This window comes from Loxodonta africana, chromosome 20, assembly GCF_030014295.1.
Source record: "Loxodonta africana isolate mLoxAfr1 chromosome 20, mLoxAfr1.hap2, whole genome shotgun sequence".
Lineage (NCBI taxonomy): Eukaryota > Metazoa > Chordata > Mammalia > Proboscidea > Elephantidae > Loxodonta > Loxodonta africana.
Genome location: NC_087361.1, coordinates 63,204,779 through 63,225,349, shown reverse-complemented (window position 1 = coordinate 63,225,349; position 20,571 = coordinate 63,204,779). Strand labels below are relative to the sequence as shown.

Genomic DNA, 20,571 nt, shown 5'->3' with positions numbered 1-20,571 from the left:
AGCTCTATTAAACTCTCTGTCTCAGTTCCTTCATCTATAAAGTGACACCTTCCTCATGGGATAACTGCAGGCTAAATGAGATAATATATGTAAAGTGCTTAGAGCGGTGCCTGGCACATAGTAAGCTTTCAGTCAATCAGTTATTATTAATATCATATCATATATTATCCATCACCCATATGTATTTCAAATACCAGCAGGGTCACCCATGGTGGACAGATTTTAGCAGAGCTTCCAGACTAGGAAGGACTAGGAAGAAAGGCCTGGTGATTGACTTTTAAAAATTAGCCAGTGAAAACCTATGGACAACAACTGAGCACTGTCCAACTCACTTGGTGGGACACATCATCAAAAGTAATCAATTGCTGGAGCAGGACCTCAGAAGCCATCTGCCCAAGATGGTACAAACTGGAGTCGAGATTTCTGAATTTGGAGGGAGGTTAATCTGAGGTCTCATGCAACTATAAGAAGCTAGAACTCTGTCTAAGACAACCATCAAACAAGAGACATTTCTCCTACCCCAGCCTGCTTCTCTAGAACCCCCTTCTCTATATTTCCAATGCCTCTTTGTTCTATTTCTCATCATGCTGACAAATTTTTTTCTCGATGACTCTTAAAGGTAATAAATCCAATTCCAAAAATAAACCATTTCCTGGGAGGCAGGGCCAAGATGGCAGAATAGTCAGACACTTCCTGTTTTCCCTCTTACAATGAAGACCTGAAAAAACAAGTGAGTCAATTATGTATGACAATCTAGGAACCCTAATTATCAAAGACAAAGCTGAAGAATCAGACTGAGTGGCAGATGGAAAGAGAGACAATTCAAAAGCAGTAGAAAAGTTCAGATCTCAAGATTGCTAGCGCTCTGCTAGCTGAGTCTGTGCAGTGCACACGGGCTGAGGCAAGCAACGTCATTCAACGTCTCACCACATCAGGTGCAGCCAAGCAGCAGCAAATCTGCACTCACCTCCAGAACCAAGAAGGAGCAACAGCAGACCTATGAAAGTTAAGTGCAAGTTACTACCCTACCACATGGGGGAAAAATAACCCCTCGCCTTCCCAAAGTTTCACAGTGGAGAAGTGTTTCCTTCCCCTCACCCACCGACCTCCCTGCCCTACTCCAACACCAGTCCCACAGTGTTAAAAAATACCACACCCCCTAAGCCAGGCACTCGGGGCTGGACAGGAAGCCCTGCCCCTTCACCCAGTCACTGACATAAGGGGTCCATGGACTTTCAGCACCTTTCGCCCCTGTCCAGACCTGTGTGGGCCAGTTCAACACTGCACACCCTCATTAGCCTAAAGCAGCAGGGCATATATCTGAAGCCATTTTCAACTACAGCAGCCAAGGGGGAGTTGCAAATTTGTGTAATTTGACACCGCCCTGCCCCCTAAGCAGGGGCCTCGCCCACCCACACCAGGTGCTTGAGAGCTGGTGACACCACCCACTTCATCTAGCCACCCACAACAGAGGCCTGAGAATTAGTGGTGCCACCAGTCCCCCAGCCAACAGTACTGGCTACCCAAAGACTGGCTGCAGTACTCCCCCTAACTATGTGCTCTAGGAGACAGGGACACGTCTTTCACCCAGGCACCTGGGGGCAGCCATCAGCCATCTGTCTTACTCCACACATAGCCCCCCACATCTGTGCCTGTGCCAAACACCCCCATGCAGCCCTGCCTGCCTAGGACTGTAGGTGAGAGTCTGCACTACATATTCAGTGACTGACAACCTGGACACCTGTGCCACGCTCCCACAAGAAATGTGAATAGACTTCTGGGCTCACATACCTAGCTCTGAACACCTGGAGACAGGATGCGAGAGCTTCAAAGACTCCAACAACCAATGTGGCTCATGGTCAGCTTACTTGGGCATATCAAAACAAAACAAAAAGTCAGGACAGTAAACAAGCATGCAATAAATAAGTAAACACAATAACTTACTGAGGCCTCAGAGACAACGGTCAATATCAAATCATATAAAGAAGCAGGAAAAGATGGCTCCAGTAAGCGACCAAAATAAAGAACCAGGAAACCTTCTGAAGGAAGAGAAAGCAATGAAATACCTGAAAAAGAATTCAAAATACTAATACACAGAGCTTACCAAGAGATCAGGAAAGGGGTCAGGCAAAACTCTGACCATGCCAAGGAACACATAGGGAAAGCAATAGAGGAATTCAGGAAAACAATACAAGAACGAAACAACAAAATTAACAGGCTGCCAGAAACCATACATAGACAGCAACTAGAAATCCAAGAAGTTAAAAATAAAATTTCAAAGTTAGACGACTCAATAGAAGGTCACAGGAGCAGAATCAAGATATTGGAAGTCAGAATTAGTGAGATTGGTGATAAACCCCTTAACACTAATTTATCTGAGGCAAAATCAGAAAATAAAGAATTTTTTAAAAAATGAAGAAAGCCTAACAATTATGTGGAACACAATCAAGAGAAAAAACCTAAAAGGGATTGGAGTACCAGAACGAGGGGAGGGGTAAGGGTGGAGGGGGACATAACAGAAAACACAGAAAGAATTGTTGAAGATTTGCTGGCAGAAAACTTCCCTGATATCTCAAAAGATGAGAAGATATCTACCCAAGAAGCTCCACAAACCCCATATAGGGAAGATCCCAAAAGAAAGTTAACAAGTCATATCACACTCAAACTTGCCAAAACCAAAGACAGAATCTTGAGAGTAGCTAGGGAGAAACAAAACGTCACCTACAAATGAGAACCAATAAGACTAAGCTCTGACTACTCAGTACAAACCATGCAGGCAAGAAGGCAATGAGGTGACATACATAAAGCCTTGAAGGAAAAAAAATTGCCAGCCAAGAATTATATATCCAGCAAAACTGTCTCTACAATAGATGGTGAAATTAGGTCATTTCCAGATAAATAGAAATTAAGGGAATTTGTAAAAACCAAATGAAAATTATAAGAAATATTAGAGTCCTCCAGGTAGAGAACCAACAATATCAGACAACAGTCCAAGACTAGGACACAGGACAGATCAACCAATTACCAACCTAGATAGAGAATTCACAAAAACAAATCAAAGCTAAAAGACTGAAAAATATGGAACCAGAAACATCAATATGTAAATGATGACAATGTCAAAAATAAAGAAGAAATAAATAGGGTATTAATAGAACTTTCATACAGAAAAGAAGTGAAGGCGGTATCAAGAAAAAAGATTGGTTTAAGCTTAGGAAGATAAGGGTAAATTTCAAGGTAACCGCAAAGGAAGCTAAAAAACCTACTCATCAAAATAAAAAGAAAGACATACAAACTCAAAAAACACAAAATCAACAGTAATGAAAAGAAAATACATATAGAAAAAGAATTCAGCACAGAAAATTAAGTGGAGCAAAGAAACTGTCAACACCACGAAAAAAAAAAGACAGCTGTAAACTCGTACCTATAAAGAACTACACTGAATGTAAATGGCCTAAATGCACCAATAAAGAGACAGAGTGGCAGAATGAATTAAAAAACACAACCTATCTATATGGTGTCTACAAGAGACATACCTTAGACTCAAACACATAAACTAAAAGTCAAAGGATGGAAAAAATACATCAAGCAAACAACAATCAAAAAGAGCAGGAGGTGGCAATATTGATCTCTGACAAAGTAGACTTTAAAGTAAAATCTACCCCAAAGGATAAGGAAGGACACTATGTAATGACTAAAGGGTCAATACACCAGGAGTATATAACCATAATAAATACATATACACCCAATAACAGGGCTCCAAAATACATACAACAAACTCTTAACAGTATTGAACAGAGAAACAGACAGCTCCACAATAATAGTAGGAGATTTCAACACGCCACTTTCAGTGAAGGACAGAACATCTAGAAAGAAAATCAATAAAGATATGGAAATCTAAATGCCACAATCAATGACCTTGACCTCATAGACATATACAGAACATGCCGCCCAACAGCAGCAAAGTATACATTCTTTTCCAACGCACATGGAACCTTCTCCAAAGCAAGCCTTAAGAGAATCCAAAACACTGAAATAATGCAAAGCATCTTTTCTGATCATAATGTCTTAAAAGTAGAAATCAGTAACAAACAGCAAGGAAAAAAATCAAATACATGGAAACTGAACAACATCTTGCTTAAAAACTACTGGGTTATAGAAGAAATCAAAGATGGAATAAAGAAATTCATAGAATCAAAAGAAAACATATCTTACAAAACCTTTGGGAAATAACAAAAGCAGTGCTTAGAGGTCAATTTATAGCAATAAAAGCACACATCCAAAAAGAAGAAAGGGCCAAAATCAAAACATAAATCCTACAACTCAAACAAATAGAAAGAGAGCAGCAAAAGAAGCCCTAGTGCACCAGAAGAAAGGAAATAACAAAGATTAGAGCAGAAATAAATGAAATAGAGAATGGAAAAACAACTAATAGAGTCAACAAGACCAAAACCTGGTTCTTTGAAAAGATTAACAAAATCGACAAACGATTGGCCAAATGGACAAAAAAAAAAAAAGAAGAGAGAAAGCAAGCAACCTGAATAAGAAACAGGATGGGTGATATCACAACAGACCCAGCTGAAATAAAAAGGATCATAACAGAATACCATGAAAAACTGAACTTCAACTAATTTGAAACCCTGGAAGAAATGGGCAAATTTCTAGAAACTCACTACCTACCTAATGTAACACAAACCAAGGTGGAAAAACTAAATAAACCCATAACAACAGAAGAGATTGGAGAGGTAATAAAGAAACTCCCCCAAAAAACAGCCCTGACCTGAACAGCTTCACTGGAGAATTCCACCAAACTTTCAGAGAAGAGTTAACACCAGTACTCTTAAAGGTATTTCAGAGCATAGAAAAGGAAGGGATACTCCCAAACTCATACTATGAAGCCAGCAAAACTCTGATACCAAAGCCAGGCAAAGACACTACAAAAAAAGAAAATTACAAAACCAATATCCCTCATGAACATAGATGCAAAAAATCCTCTACAAATTTCTAGCTGACAAAATTCAACAGCACATCAAAAAAATAACACATCATGACCAAGTGGGATTCACACCAGGTATGCAGGGATGGTTCAACATTCAAAAATCAGTCAACGTAATCCATCACATAAATAAAAGAATCACACGATCTTATCAATCGGTGTAGAAAAGGCATTTGACAAAGTCCAACACCCATACCTGATAAAAACTCTCAGTAAAATATGAATAGAAGGGAAATTCCTTGATATAATAAAAGGCATTTATACAAAGCCAACGGGTAACATCCTTCTAAATGGAGAGAAACTGAAAGCATTCCCCTGAGAACCAGAAGCAGACAAGGTACTTTGGACATGTTATCAGCAGGGATCAGTCCCTGAAAAAGGACATCATGCTCAGTAAAATAGAAGGTCAGCCAAAAAGAGGAAGACCCTCAACGAGATGAATTGACACTGTGGCTACAACAGTGGGCTCAAGCATAAAAGCTATTGTGAGGATGGCACAGGGCTGGGCAGTGTTTTATTCTGTTGTACATAGGGTCACTATAAGACAGAACCGACTTGATGGCACATAACAACAACAGAGATGTAAAATTTTTATACAGAGAAAACTACAGAACACTACTGGAAGAAACCAAAAGAGACCTACACACATGGAAAAACGTACCATGCTCATGGATAGGAAGACTCAACGTCATGAAAATGTCAATTCTACCCAATGTCATCTACAGATACAATGCAATCCTGATCCAAATTTCAATGACTTTTTTTTAAACGAGATGGAGAAAGAAAGCACCAACTTTATATGGAAAGGGAAGAGGCCCCAGATAAGTAAAGCATTACTGAAGAAGAACCAAGTGGGAGGCCTCACACTACCTGATTTTAGAACCTATTATACTGCCACAGTAGTCAAAACAGCCTGGTACTGGTACTACAACAGATACAAAGACCAATGGAACAAAATTGAGGACCCAAATGTAAATCCATTCACCTATGAGCAGCTGATATTTGACAAAGGCCTGAAGTCCATTAAATGGGGAAAAGGCAGTCTCTTTAATAAAAAGTGCTGGCATAACTGGATATCTAGCTGTTAAAAAATGAAACAGGACCCATACCTCACACCATATACAAATACTAACTCAAAATGGATCAAAGACGTAAATATAAAATCTAAAACTATAAAGATCATGGAAGAAAATACAGGGTCAATACTAGGGGCCCTAGTACCTGGCATAAATAGTATAGAAACCATACCTAACAACGCACAAACACCAGAAGAGAAACTAAATAACCAGGAGCTCCTAAAAATCAAACACTTATGCTCATCAAAAGGATTTACCAAAAGAGTAAAAAGAGAACCTACCGATAGGGGGAAAAAATTGGCTACAACATATCTGATAAGGGTCTAATCTCTAAAATCTATGACATATTGCAGCACCTCCAAAACAAAAAGACAAATAATCCAATTAAAAAATTGGCAAAGGACAAAACTAAAACTATTCCTGAAGTCAACTCTTCAGACAAAGATTAGACTGGACTAAACCTCGCTGTCATGGAGTCAATTAAGACATAAAATGATACTCATGAAGAGTGTGCTTCTTAGCTCAAGTAGATACATGAGACTAAATGGGCAGCTCCTGCCTGGAGGTGAGATGAGAAAGCAGAAAGGGACAGGAGCTGGTTGAATGGACACAGGAAATCCGAGGTGAAAAGAAGTGTGCTGTCACATTATACGGAGAGAAGCTAGAGTTACATAGCAATGTGTGTATAAATTTTTGTATGACAAACTAACTTGAACTGTAAACTTTCACTTAAAGCACAATTAAAAAAAAAAATGGGTAAAGGATATGAACAGAAGCTTCACCAAAAAAAGACATTCAGGTAGCTAACAGACACATGAGGAAACGCTTATGATCACGACCCACTACAGAAATGCAAATCAAAACTACAATAAGATACCATCTCACCCCAACAAGGCTGACACTAATCCAAAAGCCACAAAATAACAAATGTTAGAAAGGCTTGCAGGGAGATTGGAACTCTTATGTACTGCTGGTGGGAATGTAAAATGGTACAAGCCATTTGGAAAACAATATCGTGCTTTCTTAAAAAGCTAGAAATAGAAATATCATATGCTCCAGCAATTCTACTCCTAGGACTATACCGGAGAGAAATATGAGCTGTCACCTGAATAGACATGCACACCCATGTTCTTTGCAGCACTATACATAACAGCAAAAAGATGGAAACAATCTAAATGCCCATCAACTTTCCAATAGATGAATGGATAAACAAATTGTGGTAGGTACACACAACAGAATACTATGCAATGATAAAGAACAATGATGAATCTTCAAAATATCTCACAACATGGATGAATCTGGAGGGCATAATGCTGAGTGCAATAAGTCAGTCACAAAAGGACAGATATTGCATGAGAGCACTTACAATAATAAGAATTCAAGAAAAGGTTTAAACACAGAAAAAAAGGATTCTTTGATGGTTACAAGGAGGAGAAGGGGAAATCACTAACTAATAGACAAGGTCAACTTCGGTGAAGGAAAGGACAACCCAAAATACAGGGGAAGTCAGCACAACTGGACCAAAGCAAAAGCAAGGAAGTTTCCTAGACCCATCCAAACACTTTGAAGGATAGAGTAACTGGGGCTGGGGCCTGGGGACCATAGTTTCAGGGGATATCTAGTTCAACTGGTATAACATAGTTTATAAAGAAAATGTTCTATATCCCACTTAGGTGAATAGTGTCTGGGGTCTTAAAAGCTTGCGAGTGACCATCTAAGATACATCAATTGCCCCATCCCACTTGGAGCACAGGAGAATGAAGAAAGCCAAAGACATAAGGAAAATACTAACCCAAAGAACTAAAAATCTGTCTTGGAAGAAGCACAGCCAGAAGGTTCCTTAGAAGCGAGGATGGGGAGACTTCATCTCATGTATTTTGGATGTGTTATCAGGAGAGGCCAGTCCCTGGAGAAAGACATCATGCTTGGTAACATAAAGGGTCAGTGAAAAAGAGGAAGACCCTCAAGGAGATGTACTGACACAGTGGTTGCAACAACGGGCTCAAACATAGCAATGACTGTGAGGATGGCACAGGATTGGGCAGCATTTCATTCTGTTGTATGTACAGTCCCTATGAGTCGCAACTGACTGGACAGCACCTAACAACAATAACAATTCCAGGAAACCCTTAGACCAATAGGTACTCACTGGGCCTCTTGCAGCCAAACCCCATTTGTCTTTCCAATCTGCTGCCAGGTGAGTCAGTCTCACAATGGTCTGAGTTCTGACTAGTTTCACTGAGTTCTCATCACTCCTATAATTTGTAAACAAGTAGGCCTTTGTAAAAGACCATTAGACCTTGGTCATTGCATAGAGTAATTAGAATATTTGGTTTACAGGTACATATTCAGGGAAATAATTAGATATGTTGTTATTTGCTGTCAAGTTCACTTTAACTCATAGCAACCTTATGTATAACAGAAAGAAACATTGCTTGGTCCTGTGCCATGTTTGTGATTCTTAGTATGTTTGAGTCCACTATTACAGCTATTTCTTCAGTTCATCTCATTGCTAACCCTCCAATTTACCAAACATGATGTCCTTTTCTAGTGACTGGTCTTTCCCGATATGTCCAAAGTAAGAGAGTCAATGTCTTGCCATCCGTACTTCTAAGGAATACTAGACTCTTCTACAAGGTCAGCAGGCATTCTGTTTGGAAGGTATACCATTAGGTAATTAGACATTGGTCTTTGTTTAAGTATTATAGACTTTTTGTTTTGGAGGTATACCATTTGATAAATATTTTTGCCATTAAACTGCTTATTCCCCTGTTGTTCACTTTTGCTTTTATCTGTTATAAAGTCTCATTTTACATGTTTTGTGGTATTCTGGATTGTCTTGTTTCTAATATATGTATAAGGGAGTGTTCCGTAGGGAAGGGATAGTGATATAGACGAAGTAAGCCTCTAGTTCAGCCCAAGCCAGTCCTAAGAGAGAGCCAGTTGGAGGCTGATTGAACTGGCTACCAATGCATGAAAAGGCCATTGGTCAAACTTAGATTTGGGCCCCCACAAAACTTTCATGAGAGCACTGTCTGCCTTGTTGATTTGTGAAAGAAGGTCACTTTTAGTTCAAATTCTGGGGCCAATGATTGTCAGGTCATTGATTCTTGGCTCTTTTCTAACTTTTGCTTAGAAAGGAAATCTGAAATACCATTCATAGGGACATAGTCTTAACTAAGCGGCCCCTCTTGTCTTTCATGAGTTCTATATCAAACTGCAACCTCTTCTGGAAGAACTTTTATACCGTAATCCTAACTCTTGCACCTACTCTGACAAAGGGTGAAAATTTTAAGTTAGAATAACAATGGCCATCATAGAGGACTTTTGACATGTCAAAAATCAGTAAGTTAATACACTTAAGAGAAGCCCCAGGAAAATTAGGAGACAAACCCCCAAGAGTTAACAGCTACCTTCTTTAATTGGTATGCTGAGGCCTCAAGACAAAATTCTAATTCCAGGATGTTCTCTCTCAAAGACACTGATACTTTCTGAAACTCACCCTCCTTTCATTTCTCTCTCTTTCCACTCAGTATTATCTGACCTTCGACACGAGCCACACTTTCTTCAGAGTTTTCTCAGGAAAAGAGCAATGATGTTGAAAACTGCTAGACCAGAAAGCAGCCCTAAAGAAGTTTAATTAAAACCCTGGTCTGGAGCCAAGTTGAGAGTTATAATTAAATATTTTTCTAAACCTCAGGAAGCCAGGTGGAAATTTGCTAGAGCATTTAGGATTTTATTAGCCATTCATTGTTCTGGACTACAGATCTGTACCAAACACATCAGCTAATCGGTAGTACCAAGTACTTCAGTTAATTGTTAGCACCTCAGTTAGAAAAAAAAATATTTAAAAGCAGCAGGGTAAGGAAGGTAAAATTTAAATAACTCAGCTGTGCAAACTGGAAAAAAAAAAAAAAATCCCAAATAAGGCAATAAAAAATAGGAAACACAGTACAAAAAGCAGGAGCCTTTCCTTTGAAGGTTGATTGGACAAGGATCCAAAATTATAAACTAAATAAAAATAGACTTCAGGAAACTTTCAAGCAATATTCTAGGGTAGACCCAATAGCTAAAGTTAAGTCTTGTGTTCTTTTTTTTTTAATGGGCTTAAATCTTAATTAGAGGCTTTAATGAGAAAAAAAATAATTGAAATGTGAAGCTGATAGTTTAGAAAATATCCAGGATGTGGCAAGACATGTTCAGAGAGCCTTAGAAAGTAAATAAGCTCAAAATCAATACAACTTATGGTCCTACAGGTTAAACAAGTGGCTCCTGAAATAAAAATAAGATCAGAAAGTCTTACAGCCTGTAAGACCTGGGAGCCTATAGATGGTGATATTTATACATATTGCAAGCAGAAGGGTCATTGAAAGAATCAACACCCCATATTGGCTGCGAAATGGAAGGATAATTACCTAAAATCTGCCCAATTATGCTTCTCCAAGGAAGAATTCGAACTTAACAATTCCCTGTCCCTCCTCTAAACTTGTGACCTCAACTCTCAAAGGTAGCAATGTGCAACCACATAAATCATGCTCTCCATCAGGGCACGGGCTATACCTAGCTTGGTTTACCACAGCTCCTAGCCCAGTGCCTCCACAAAGTAGGTGCTCATTAAATATGACGACTAAACTGAATTTTTTCTTGGTACAATGTTGTCCATGCCTTACCAAGGTGAAGGAGAAGACTGCACACCTCTGATTTGGGATGTGGCCCCCTATCATTAGCCAGTGTGAATCAGGGTGGAATTATTGTCCCTATTTATGGAACACCCGCCCCATATGGATTCCTTGGCAGACTCCTTCCTTCTCTCTCCCTCCACTCCACCTGACTGCTAATGCCATCTCCATGGTGGTTTGTAAGTCACATAGGCAATTTCCTAAGCAGTTTATAATTGGAGAAACTTCGTGGAGATGCAGGCCTCACAGAATACACTGGATCACTAGAGTCACTCCTGGTGGGGAGGGAAAACCTGCCCAAACTCAATTCTTGTTTCAGTACGTTCCTTTGAGAAAAAGCCAGAATCCAAGAATGAACAATTGCTAAGGGTGGGAAAGGGGCTCTCCCCACCAGGTATGCCTCTCCCAAGTTGAGGGCAAGATAGTAACAGATAAGTCTCCAGGGCAACCAGGACCACTTTGAAGCATTCCTGTCCTGGCCTGCCTTACAGGTTCCTCTGTGCTTTGGGGAACCTTGATGCCTGGCTCCAGGATTGGCCCATTCTCTTTTCTTAGGGGTTCCCCCAGCAGCTGCCTCTGGTTGCTGGCTACAAATTCTGTCCTAGCATAAGGACCTTCTTCTTAGCGTTTCACCGTCTTGTATCAGGTGGCAGACCAGCTGGTTTCAGTCCCAAATCAGGTCTTCTGACTCCTCCCAGAAACCAACCAACTTCTGAGCAGGAAATCCTGCCGCTCCCTAAAGAGTAGAAAACCGCAGGGGAAGAGAGAGGTGAAACAGCAGGAAGGGAGAAGAGGAGGGAGAGAGAGAAAAAAGAAGGAAAAGGAGATAAATAAAAAGAAGTAAAACTTGGTTGAAACCTCAAGGTAAGAATTTTTTAAATCACATATAAAATAGCATCACTATTTTTATCAGGGCCTAGGACAGAGTAGGTCCTCAAAATTTGCTGTTGAAATAATGAATCTATTGGAATGAACTGAAGGGTTGGGCTAAGGAGGGAATTCAATGTCAAATGCTGGTCAAAACACAAAAAGAAACGCCCCAACAGCTTTCAGATGTGTAAGAGGAAAGAGATGATAAGACGCAGATGGAGTTGGGCGTCTGTTACTGACACGGAGAGCATTCTGATCATTTTGGGACAGAATGTTGAGTTGGAACAAGAAAGTTGCAAAGATTGTAGTAATGTCTTTGTGTTCTTTTGAAATCGTACAAAGACTGCACATCGTAAGCATTTTTCTACAATCAGCTTTAAACCGATGACAAAACACAAACTGCTGTATCTTGTGAATTGCTAAGAGTGGTAATATTTGCATTTTGCATCCAATCATCAGGTAGTTTAATACTATTAATATTGAGATCTGGAGCTTTGAGAAAGATTCATTTTATCTCAAGAAGTCTTGTTCAATGGACCAAGGTGAGCCTAAAGCTGTCAATCAAATTCTTCATATGCTGTTCACCTATCCATTAATCCCGGTCCAGCCTGGCTGCCCAGGATACTGACCTTCCAAGCCTTAAAGGGCCTGCTCAGACAGAATTTAAAGGCACTTCTTTCAAATTAGGGAGTTAGAGAAACCCTAAAAGGAGCAGGAAATACCATTGCCCACCCCCACCATTTACCCAAACCTTCTCAATAGACAGTACCATCCAGAGGGTTCCAGTTTACTGATCGAGTCACTCAGAGGGATTTAAATAGTTAGACTCTGCTTCCAAAAGCGTCTATAGAAAATGATGATGTGTTTTCACAACAGCTGGCTTTTCAGAGTCCTGTTGTTCCAACTTTTCCAACAGTGCTTAACAATATCGGAAGGACATGCTTGATACATGTATGTGAAATATGTGTGTATATATATATATATGAAATATACAACCCCCAAAGGGGATTGTGTGAGCAAATCAGGGTTGGGAGCGGAAATGAGGGTGGGAGAGGTAAGGAGAGATGGAAGAATCTCACTTTGTGCTTGATTGACAACATGTGAAAGGAATTGCCTTTCCCTCTTAGGTATGGTATAAAAATAAAATCCAAAAGTCCTAGCTCTTTCTTTATGCTAATTTAGTACAGCTAAAGGCTTGCTATGGCTGCTAACCAAGAGGTCGGCAGTTTGAATACACCAGCTGCTCCTGGGAAACCCTAAGGGGTAGTTCTTCTCTGTCCTATATTGTCGCCATGAGTCGGAATTAACTCAATGGCAATGGGTTTGTTGGTTTGTTTAAAAGCTCCCTGCATGAAATTTCCAAACTGGAACAAATCTTAAAGACGATCTAATTTAATTTCTCTTGTTTGCCTGGTGAAGCAATGGAAGCCAAGACAAGTGAAGGGCCTTGTCCATGGCCCCATGTATGTCAGCAGTAGAGGAGAGGCTGAAACTAAGCTCTCCCGGCCCAACTCAGGCCTTTCATGAAACCAGCCAAGCTTGACAGGAAGGTACTTCAGGCCCCCAAGAGCTCATAATCTGCTGATTAACTAAAATATTCAGTTAAAAAGATGCTCAAGTAATCCTTGCATGGCAGAAATGGAAAGAAGAAAAAGATTTTCCCAATAGTTAAGCTTTTCCAGAATCTGTTATATAATTATTAGATGACTAAGGAGTAGTCATCTAATAATTATATAACAGATTCTGGAAAAGCTTAACTATTGGGCAGCCCTGGTGGTGCAGTAGTGGTGGTGCAGTAGTTAAGAGCTCGGCTGCCAACCAAAAGGTTGGCAATTCGAATCTACCAGCGGCACCTTGGAAACCCTATGGGGCAGTTCTACTCTGTCCGATGGGGTCACTATAGGGTCATTATGAGTCAGCATAGGGTTTGATTTTTTGTTTGTTTGTTTGTTTTTAAGGAGTAGGGGAAGAATTCAAGACAGGTTCATCAGGATAGAACTAAAATATTTTACATTCCTACCCACTGATCAGCATTTTATGTAACTCATCTCATTATATAGTCTGCTCGTTATTCTCATTTTACAACTGAGATTTTTTAAAGTGTGCTCAAATTCACACAGATATTATTATTTCTGGATGTGATTTCTGGATCTCTTGCTAGAAGGCCAGGATCACCTCCTGGGCTAATGTGGGTATTTATAGCTCAGACACTGCTCCCTCACTCAGCACCCTCTTTGACATGGACTCTTGCTCCAGCTATTCTAATCTACTTGAGGTTCCTCTGCCATGTTCTGCTATTTCTGGACTCCTTAACTGAACACACGCAGTTCCCTCTGCTTAGAATGCCCTTCCCCCCAACTCCATCATCTCCATATCCTTCAAAACTTAGCTCAGGGGTCACCTCCTCCAAGAAGGCTTTCCTGCTATCCTGGGCTGATTTCGATGGCCCACTCTGGGCTTCCAGGGCACCCTGTGCTTACCCGTATTACAGCATCTGTCACATTATTGTCAGTTATAATTTACTTGCCTGCCTTCCTTATATTTCCTTTTATTACAATCTCTTGGAAGGCAGATTCCAAACATAACTCAGTGTTTCTATTTCTGGTGCTTAGCACAATTCTGGGCCTATACTACTGGTGCTCAATAAACTTTTGAAAAAAATGAATGAACAAATGAAATATTGCCTTTCGTTTCCTTGCATCAAAATGATTTAATGAAAAGTCTCATTTCCAAGCTCTTGGCCCTTGGGTAACTTGGGGAGATATAGAATACGTCACTGTTATAAGCTTCCCCTCCTTTCAAGCCTGACAGGCCACTCAAAAGCAATATCTACAGTTAGACATGCAGTTTGAACAAACATAGTTATGTCTGCTTCCTCACAAAACATACTGATCACAGTAGAAAAATTTTCATGTTCTAAACCACAAGGACAAAGAGAACAGGATAGGAGCCAGCAGCAGATGAGAGATGTCAACACCCTTTTCAAAGATGGAAAGTAAATGGTAGAGTCATAAGCCCAAGGGCCCACGATGGGACTCCAACAAGAAGCCACAGGGCCCAGGAGAGTCGCAGGGATTAGGACATCCGAAACTCAGAAAACGGGGAGGAATGGGGCTGACAATAGGAGGAGACACTCCAGATTCCTCCCTTGCTCTCCACAGCTACTCCAACTAGGGAAGGAAAGTTTCTTTTTTTGGAGAAGCTGATTTAAGAGGCACCAGGCTCAGGGACACCCAGCACAGCAGAGGCTGGGCTTAGGCACAGAGCTTGAAACAGAGGAATTAGAGAAAGATTCCATACCGAAAAAAGAGATTCCCCAGTCCCTTTTTCCGGCTCATCTCCCAGAACACAAAATAACAACTTATACCCCCTCTACCCACCCTATCCCACACTTGGCACCGAGCAGAAGATTTAAGGTTTCCTCCCCTGGTGGCATAGTGGTTAAGTGCTACGGCTGCTACCCAAGAGGTCAGCAGTTCGAATCTGCCAGGCGCTCCTTGGAAACTCTATGGGGCAGTTCTACTCTGTCCTGTAGGGTCACTATGAGTCGGAATCGACTCGATGGCACTGGGTTTGGTGGGTCCCTATAGAAAGTACCCCATCAAAGAGAAGACTACCGACACTGCGTTTGGGGTCCCCCAGTGAAACTGCCAGAACCCTGTAGATTATCCTCCAGGAGAGTCCAATAACTAACTGGCAAGCCCTTTCCTCACACACAAACCTTCCAACAGCCAAGGAGTGGTTGCCAAGGATCCCCAGACATGGGATGAAAGTCTCTGACACTGAAACAGATGTACTCCAGAGAGCAGAAAATCATCAGCGAGAGCAACCAGAGCAATATCAGTCCCCCTGCCCCACCCCACCCCCAGGGATTAGGGGAGATAGTATACCCATGAATTAAGATCAGGATGCCAACTTGAATATCTATATATTAAAGAACAAGAAAGATACAACCAACAAAAGTACGGCTGGAAATTTAAAATTTAAATTGAAGCACTGGAAGGTAAAATTGAGAGAATCTCCCAGAATGTAGGACAAAAAGGGAAAGAGGTAAAAAATAGACAAAAAAGGTAAGAAACTTAAAGGATCCATCCAGGAACTACGACACCTTCCAATGAGAATTTCAAAAAGACAGCACAGAGAAAATGGAGGGCATTTATTATTAGCCAAATAATAATAATTCCTCAAAAATGTTCCATAATGAAAGATCCGAATTCCCATACAGAAAGAACCCAGTGAGTGCCTGACACAATGAACTAAAAAGGCTCTCACCAAAGTACTTCACTGAAAATGCTAGCACCCTAGGAATAAAAGGATCCCAAAAGTTCTAGAGAGAAAAAAGCAGTTCTCGAATCAGGAATTGGGAATCCAAACAGCAACTGGGCTTCTCAGTAGGAACCCTGGAAGCTAGAAACTGTAAGGCAAAACAACAATGTCATCCAACTCTGAGGGAAAATAATCTCCAATCTAGAAATCTGCACCCAGCCAAACCAGCAGCCATGGCAGGGTAAATAAGGACCAGCAGGCAGGGCTCCCCAGAGCTGCCACACTGGTTTTACATGGCCAGGGTCTGACTGGTTGCTGCCCATGTAAAGCTGTTAAAAATGTTAATATCACCCCTGCACACAAAGTCTCAGAAAGCTTCCTCAAGAGGAAGTAAACCAAGACAGAAAAATAGGTCACTGGTGGATGGCAAAGGGGCATCCCCAGATAATAGGCCTTCGCATTCCTGGTCCAGAATGGAAGAGAAGGCTGAGGGCCCCAGACAGGTGTCCACAAGAAAATAAAAAACTGAGAGGTTATCCAATTAATTTTGCCTATTTATTTGAGTTTTATAGGTCTTGTCATGGTTTGAAGAACACGGACAACTAAGTAAGCAAACAGACAAAACTGAGATAAGTATTAAGCCTGGGGTGGAGGGGGGGAGGTATAGGAAAAAATGCAGTCACCATATTGATCAGCTGTCAACAACCAGTCATTATAATGTGAACACTGATTACTGATTTAATGAGAAATCGTGATGCAACAGCGTTAGGAATTGAGAAGGAAGAGAATGAGTGTTTTTGTGTGTTGTAAGAAGATAAAATCCTAATATTCCACAGTAGGAAAATCAATAAATAATTTCTAAAATCACGAAATCAAGAAATAGCAGTGTGTCTTAGTCATCTAGTGCTGCTATAACCGAAATACCACAAGTAGATGTCTTTAACAAAGAGAAATTTATTTCCTCACAGTAAAGTTGGCTAAAAGTCCAAATTCAGGGGATCAGCTCCAGGGAAGGCTTTCTGTCTCTCTGTTGGCCTTCTCCTCAGACTTCCCCCAGGCTAGGAGCTTCTCTGTGCAGGGACCCTAGGCCCAAAGGACATGATCTGCTCCCAGCACTGCTTTCTTGGTAGTATGAGGTCCCCCTGTCTCTCTGCTCACTTCTCTCTTTTATATCTCAAGAGATTGCCTCAAGACACAATCCAATCTTGTAGACTGAGTCCTGCCTCACTAACACAACTGCCATCCATCCTCCCTCATTAACATCACACAGGCAGGATTTACAGCATATAGGAAAACCACACAATACCTGGAATCATGGCCCAGCCCAACTGATACACACACTTCTTTTTTTTAATAGTGCTTTAAGTGAAAGTTTTCAAATCAAATCAGTCTCTCATACAAAAACTTGTACACATCTTGCTATGTCCTCCTAGCTGCTCTCCCCCTAATGAGACGCACACTCCACCTCTCCATCCTGTATTCCCTATGACCATTCAACCAGTTCCTGTCCCCCTCTGCCTTCTCATCTCACCTCCAGACAGGAGCTGCCCACATAGTCTCATGTGTCTACTTGAGCCAAGAAGCTCACTCCTCACCAGCGTCATTTTCTGTCTTATAGCCCAGTCCAATCCCTGTTTGAAGAGTTAGCTTTGGGAATGATTCCTGTCTTGGGCTAACAGAGGGTCTGGGACCTCAGGGGTCCCTCTAGTCTCAATCAGACCATTAAGTCTGGTCTTTTTACAAGAATTTGGGGTCTGCATCCCACTGCTCTTCTGCTCCCTCAGGGGTTCTCTGTTGTGTTCTCTGTCAGGGAAGTCATCAGTGGTAGCTGGGCACCATTCAGTTCTTCTGGTCTCAGGCTGATGTAGTCTCTGGTTTATGTGGCCCTTTCTGTCTCCTGTGCTCATATTTACCTTGTGTCCTTGGTGTTCGTCATTCTTCTTTGCTCCAGGTGGGTTGAGACCAATCGATGCATCTTAGACGGCCATTTGCTAGTGTTTAAGACCCCAGAAGCCACTCACCGAAATGGGATGCAGAATGTTTTCTTAATACATTTTGTTATGCCAGTTGACCTAGATGTCCCCGGAAACCATGGTCCCCAGACCCCTGTTCCTGCTACTCCGGCCTTGAAAGTGTTTGGCTGTATTCAGGAAACTTCTTAGCTTTTGGTTTAGTCCAGTTGGATACACACATTTGGTGGGCGCGGGGGGGGGGGGGGTGGGGAGGATAATTCAATCCATGACAAGCGTATTGTTTAAAAATGGGGAGTTGATTCCCAGGGGGAAAAATTAGATTTGGAGGTGATTGCCTCTGAGCCAGAGTAGGGTGAGGAAGGGAAGAACAAGGATTGCTGTTTATTCACTATACTCATTTTTGTATCATTTGAATTCCTGTATTATATTCATAAAAATAAGACTAAAAAAAAAAAAGAGGAACAGCTTCATCATAACAACCATCTCCCAGAGATTACATTTTAGCCACCAGTCAACATGTTCATGCCTGGAGCCATTAAATCAAGTCTCAAACAGGTTAAAGTATTTACCTACTCACCTAGAGCAGCAGTATGCCTATCAGCAGGTTGCTTCATAATCACCTGGGGAGCTTTAGAAAAATACAGGTTCTTGGGTCCCCCTGGATGATTCTGATTCAGCAACCCTTGGTGTGGCCCAGGAATCTGCCCTTTTAGTTCCCCAAATGATTCTGTTGAGCACAAACTGTGGTGTGTGGGGTTATGGGCAAGGGAGGGGCTGTTACATGTTTATACATATATAACCGTTCCATGTATGATAGTAGACTATGAGGCTCTCTTCCTCACTCCCTCCCTCTTTTATCTTAATTTAGAAGCCCTGATAGTGGTACAGTGGTTAAGACCTTGGCTGCTAACGAAAAGGTTCTCAGTTCGAATCCACCACCAGCTCCTTGGAAACCGTAAGGGGCACTTCTACTCAGTCCTATAGGGTCAGTATGAGTCGAAATTGGCTCATCAGCAATCAGTTTCGTTTTTGGTTTATCTTAACCCATAAATTCCTCTGGATTACTGAAAACATCGTCAGAAAGGAAGCCCTATTTTTGCAGCCTTATGCCCCCCTCAGTCTGAGCCTTTTCTCCCAACCCTGGGGCTCCCTCTGCTGGCAAAAGTCTGTTAAAATCCTTAGTGTCTTAAGCCTGGAAATTCTCCATAGGTTCCTGTTTAGGTCACTTTCTGGGGCCATTTCCAAGCCGTGAACTTCATGAGCCCTCCCATTATACATAAAATGGAAAATTAAACTTGGGAGAGATTTTCTTGCCTTAAAGGTAAGATATATAAAGATCAGGAGGGAGCCAGATGAGGCAGAAATGAGAATGAGAGGTATATTGCAGTCAAGACCGAGGAAGAGGAGACAGTGAAGGTTTCAATTCCCACCTCCTTCCTCACCCTCCCCTAAGAGACATGGATGGGTGGAGAAGCCACAGTCATCTGCCTTCCAAAAGTGGAGGAAACAGGTTAGGCTAAAAAGGTCACTGAATTTGGAAGAAGTCATGGGTTCAATACGCACCCTTATTTTATTTCCTCTAGTCTCCAAAGATGAGCCCGGTGGCTCAGTGGTTAGGAGCTCTGCTGCTAATCAAAAGGCTGGCAGTCCAAATCCCCTAGCTGCTCCTTGGAAACCCTATGGGGCAGCTCTACTCTGTCCTATAGGGTCCCTATGAGTCAGAATTGACTGGGCGGCAACGGGTTTGGTTTTTTGGTAGTCTCAAAAGAAGTGGTCCCCTATTCCAGAGTAATGTGCCATGTCATCTAGAATAGCACTACATAATCCATCCCCTCCAGCACTTCTGTCTTTGCACTCCCTATTGGACCACTAGCTGAAAACATGCTCAGACTAGTACAGTGCCTGGCACAGAAGAAATCCTCAAAAACATTCAGGCGAAACCTTAACTCATTCCTGTCCTCAAAATCAAAACCTCCTTCAGATCTGCATGCTTCTCGAAAGTACCTCCTATGTCACAGGTTTCTCCCCACACCTCAGGACACAGGGCCGAGCCACCCTCAAACTTCCAAATCCTACTTTTGTGATAGGTAAAGCTAGGTATTTCTTACCCATCTTGGAGATCGTGCAGGGGATTCCTTTTATGCCTGTGTAATCTCACTCCATCCCCATAGCTGTGAAGGAGACGGGAGAAAGACTGGTTCAGCCAGGCCCCGGGATGCAGTCTTTAGATTTTCTCGCATTGACAAGCCCTTGAATGTTTTTGTAGTAGTTTCTTTTTTTCTTTTGTATTTTTTTGTAATGACAGTATATGGGGAAAAATTAAGAATCTAAAAAGAAAAAGTATCCCCTATGCTCATGCTAAACATTTCATTTTCTCAGGTACCGTCACTCTTTCAGAACACTGATATAGAGCTCCAACAAGTCTGACACACAAGGCTCAATGCATTCCCCCTCCCTGTTTTCTTATTGTGATATATATGATATACATACATCATTTGACATTTCTTCCGTTTTCACGTGCACACTCAGTGGCCTTAACTACATTCACCATGTTGTGCAGCCATCAGCACTACCCATTTCCACATTTTCCCATCAGCCTTAATGGGAACTCAGTGCAGCTTAGGCAGTAAGTCTCCCTCCCCCTCCCACTTGCCCTAGTAATCACTAGTAAACTTTGGTCTCTGTGTATTTACTTCTTATTTCATATATAAGTG

At 41.5% G+C, this 20,571-nt stretch overlaps 1 long non-coding RNA gene across 2 annotated transcripts in view; it reads right to left on the bottom strand.

Moving 5' to 3' along the window:
- LOC111750714 (uncharacterized) overlaps window positions 1-20,571 on the bottom strand; it is a 37,088-nt gene that overhangs the window by 10,858 nt on the left and 5,659 nt on the right. For both annotated transcript variants that reach the window (XR_002785800.2, XR_010318735.1), the window contains one exon: window positions 19,966-20,028. This is a non-coding gene — a long non-coding RNA (uncharacterized LOC111750714). The remainder of the gene's footprint in view (window positions 1-19,965; window positions 20,029-20,571) is intronic.